Genomic DNA, 4,375 nt, shown 5'->3' with positions numbered 1-4,375 from the left:
GGGCATTCCAGACACGGGAGAGCTGAGGGGTTTATCACTGCTGCATGTGGCAGAGAAGACAGTGGAGGGGGCACTTTGAGTGCTAAATTCTGCATACTGTATGAAGGCAACACATTTGCTCAGATTCACAGTGCTCTTGTCCTGAAACACTAGCGTGGCACTTTCTCAAGCCTTATACATGAAACTAGGAAATGAGGAATAAAATAGCCAAAGCCATCCTTTTGTTTTTTCACTTGCTCTGCACAGACCTACCCCGGGCTCAGACTCTACAGTCCCAACTGGCTCCAGGTTTCAGGGCTTGACTAGAGGTAGTAACAGTTAGCAAGCATTGCTGGTAGAGGCGGGAACTACACTTGGGTCAAACTGAAAGTCTTGAGTTCGGGAGATACCGTCTATAAGCCATGACCACACTGACATTAGAAATTTGGTGTGAGAAGTCCTTCTGTGTATGTATTGCTTTTATTGGTTAATAAAGAAGATGCTTTTGGCCAATTGCTTAACAGAATACAGCCAGGCTGGAAGAGATATAGAGAGAGAATAGGTGGAGTCAGTGAGAAGCCATGTATCCGCCGCCAGAAACAGACGCGCCAGAACATTGCCAAGAAACCACAAGCCTCGTGGCAAATAGTAAAATAATGGAAATGGGTTAATTCAAGATGTAAGAGTCATCTAGAAATATGTATTAGCTAATAGGCCAAGCAGTGATTTAATTAATATGGTTTTATGTGATTATTTTGGGTCTAGGCAGCTGGGCATTAACAAGCAGTCTCTTCCAACAGAAACTATTCTATATTCCTGGGCCCCAAGTGGATGGGATCAAGGCAGGGTGGTAAAGCTGGCAGTGCCCAGGGGTGGGGTTGCAGGCATTGTTCTAAGGGCTGTATTGTTTGGGTCCAGGTACCATGAGGTTGGTTGAGAAGTTTTCAGTACCTCTTAGATTTTTTTTTTCTCCAGAATGTTCTCCAACTCTTTCAGCAAGTATTTTCTCCTCATCCTGCCAGGAACTGGAGGAGTAGAGGCAAGGTTCCAACTAGGTCACAAAACCAAGACGCCACTCCACTCAGAGCAGGCAGATGGGACACTGGTGCACCCTCCAGAGGCAGAGACCCCATTCGCCTTGAGACCAGATGCTTTGCCATGGTTGAAGCAGTGCACATCCAGGTGTGCTGCCAGTGTGGACAGCTGCTCTCCAGATGGTGGCACCCACAGCCATCTCCCTCTAGTTTCCGGCTCTCTGAGTCAATATCCAAGACCCTGGCCCCAGGCCCTGCCTACTTCTCCACCAGGGTGCCGAGCTAGTGTCCTGGAAAGCTTGCTGTCAACTTGACACAGGCTAGAGTCATCTAGAAGGAGGGAACTTCAACTGAGAAAATACCTCCATAAGATCTGGCTGTAGGGCATTTTCTTGATTAGTGATTGATGGGGGAGGGCCCGGCCCATTGTGGGTGGAGCTACTCCTGGGCAGGTGGACCCGGGTTCTTTAAGAAAGCAGGCTGAGCAAACCATGGAGAGCAAGCCAGTACGCAGCACCCCTCCATGGCCTCTGCTTCTGCCTCCAGGTTCTGGTCCTGTTTAAGTTCCTGTCCTGACTTCCTTTGATGATGAACTGTGGTGTGGAAGTGTTAGTCAAATAAACCCTTTCCTCCCAACTTTTTATTTAGTTTTTGTCATGGTATTTCATCACAGCAATAGAATCCTAAGACAAGTTGGTACTAGGAGTGGGGTATTACTGTGGCAGACCCAACCATGTTTTTGGGGAGAGTGTGGAATGACTTTGTAACTTTGGGTTAGAAAAATCATCCAGCATTGGGAGCTTGCTGAGCTGTTCCGCAGGACCTGGAAGACAACAATGCAAGGCCAACAGCGGAGGCCTGGCTTGCAAAGTTTGATTTCTTTCTTTTGGTTTTCTAAGACAGGGTTTCCCCCATAGTTATGGTACCAGTCCTGGAACTTGCTCTGTAGACCGGGCTGCCCTCAAACTCACAGAGATCCACCTGCCTCTGCCTCCCAGGTGCTGGGATCAAAGGCGTGCGCCACCACTGCCCAGCCTGCCTGGTGGAGTTCAAGAGGGAAGTTTAAAGACTCCGTCAGGGCCATTTGTCATTTTGAATTAAGGCTCTGTGGTTCTGGGTTAGCTGGGGCTGAAGAGTCAGCTCTGGTTAGTAAGATCCCAGAACTGCTCAAGCGAAACCTTTGATTTTCTGGGACAGTCGATGCTGGTCACCTAGAGCTGAAAAATTAACAGCGATTAAGAAAAGGCCAGTGTCACTGAGGTGAAATATTCTGGGAAGTGTTTCCTGAGAGTCATCACACAAGGTTGTATTACAGAGGTGGTCATGTTGTGCCTCGAGCTGGCATCTGAACTTGGTAAGGTAAGAGTCACCCAGTTGGTACTGGTTTTGAAGGCCTGAAGGGGTCATGGGAAAGGGCTGAGACTTGGCACCATGAAGAGAGGCTGTTGGTGAAGGTGCCGCCCAGTCGCAGCAGAAGACACCAGCGTTTTGGCGATGCCAGTACCATGGGAGGACCGAGAACAGCAACAGTGGAGTGGAGCCAGCTGGAGCCTGGAAAACAAGATGTGTGCAATACGGGGGGTGGGGGACAGAAGTGACTGGAGTCCTTTGGAGGGCACCGAGGACCATGAGTGGACCCTGGACACTGAGTGAGCTATTTATGGTGCTGGGGTTTGGTTTGGTTTTGTTCAGATTGTGACTGTGCCCTGGTTCTTCCCTCTTGAAGTAAGGGAGTATTTAACTTATTTTTGATTTTACAAGATTGCACTGCTGAGAGGTTGATTTTAAAAGACACTTGGGGTTTTAAAAGAGAATGAATCTAAAAAAAAAGAGAGAGAGAGAGAATGAATCTTAACATGTTTGAATTTGGGACTTTTAAAATTTGTAAATATTTTTTATTGTGGTATTGATGTTCAAGTGTGATCTTGGGTATGGACAAGGAAGAAAAAGTTATGACTTAATAGTGGTGTTTGTGTGTCAAGTTGATAAGGGGTCAGTGGGAGGGTACAGGAGAGGAGGTGAATCAGATAATCCGAAACTTCAGCCCACATGTCCAGAACTCTGCAGAGTTCTGTTCCATCCTCTGCAGCCCAAGTGTCTTTGCTTAGACTTGACCCAAGCTGGGTGTGAAAACCCAGGCAGCCTGGCTCACACCATGGGCTCTCGCCTTGGCACGTGTGGCTGCAAAGCTGGCTTTGTGACAGCAGAAGACACCGTCTGGACAGGGCTATGGAAGTCAGGCTTCTGTGAGTCATGTTTCTTGCATCCTTTATCAGTTTTCAGAGAAACTGAAGGGCATCGTCAGCCCCTCACTCGTAGGGAGCCGTCCGGAGATCGCCATTACAAGATGGCGCCGGAGATCCTGCAGCTTGGAGGTAAACAAGTCCTTATTTGGTATTGCCGCGTGGGACTGAGCACCCTTTGCCTACACATGCGCAACTGAGCCTTGTCCCTGGCCAATCCCGAGGCTCCGGGCATCAGCAGACTGGTATTCACCAATCAGGACAGTACCCGAGTCCCTTCAACCTATATAAGCAGATGCCGCTTGGCCTTCGCTCTCTCTCACTTCCTGCTCTCCCTTCAACCTAGAGGCTCCAATAAAGTGTGATGTGAGAAGAATCCTTGACTCGTGGTCGTTCTTCCTTGCTGGTCAAGGGGTCCACCACACTCACTGACTGTGCAGAGGTCAACAGTATAAGATACCATGGAGCACATTTACACAGGCAATGAGGATTTAACACCCACTGCGATGAGTCAGACCCTAACTGTAAAGACCCTGCCCAGGACATAGAAGACTCTAGTGCACAGGGCAGTTAAGGGAACAGTGTCATCTTACTGTCCATGCCAAAACCCAGCACAACAGTAGGGTGTGTAGGGTGTACAAAGCTAAGTGAGCCCAGAAAAGGATCTTTTCTCTACCTTGCAGATCCTCTGCAAGAAGGCAGGGACACCTGCCCTTTGGACTTCCTTACCATTGACTTCAAAAGGTCAGTCAGGGCAAAGCCAGGGTATGGAGGTGCTGCTGCCAGCCCTCTCCACTGCCTCCTGAAGACACCCACTGGGCACAGTCTGCTGGTGTGCATCGAGTGCTTTCTCCATCTATGCACCTCGCAGACATGTGGAGGACACAGAGAAACCCGCACGCTCAGAGCTCCTCATCAGAAGAGAAGCCTGACTGCAGTGGATCTGCAACCAACCCAGACTGGTGCAGGGGCTGGAAGTCGTGGTCGAAGCACCGGAACTGTCTACTGAGACTCGGCTGCCGCCTACCAGCTAGGGGGAAGCCTTTCTTGCCTAGGGCACAGCAGAGTACTCCCACGAAAGGGGACAGCAGGCAGACTCACAGGAATGAGGAGACAGGG

Source organism: Myodes glareolus, chromosome 1 (assembly GCF_982192425.1).
Source record: "Myodes glareolus chromosome 1, mMyoGla1.1, whole genome shotgun sequence".
Lineage (NCBI taxonomy): Eukaryota > Metazoa > Chordata > Mammalia > Rodentia > Cricetidae > Myodes > Myodes glareolus.
Note: the sequence above shows the minus strand (reverse complement) of the source record.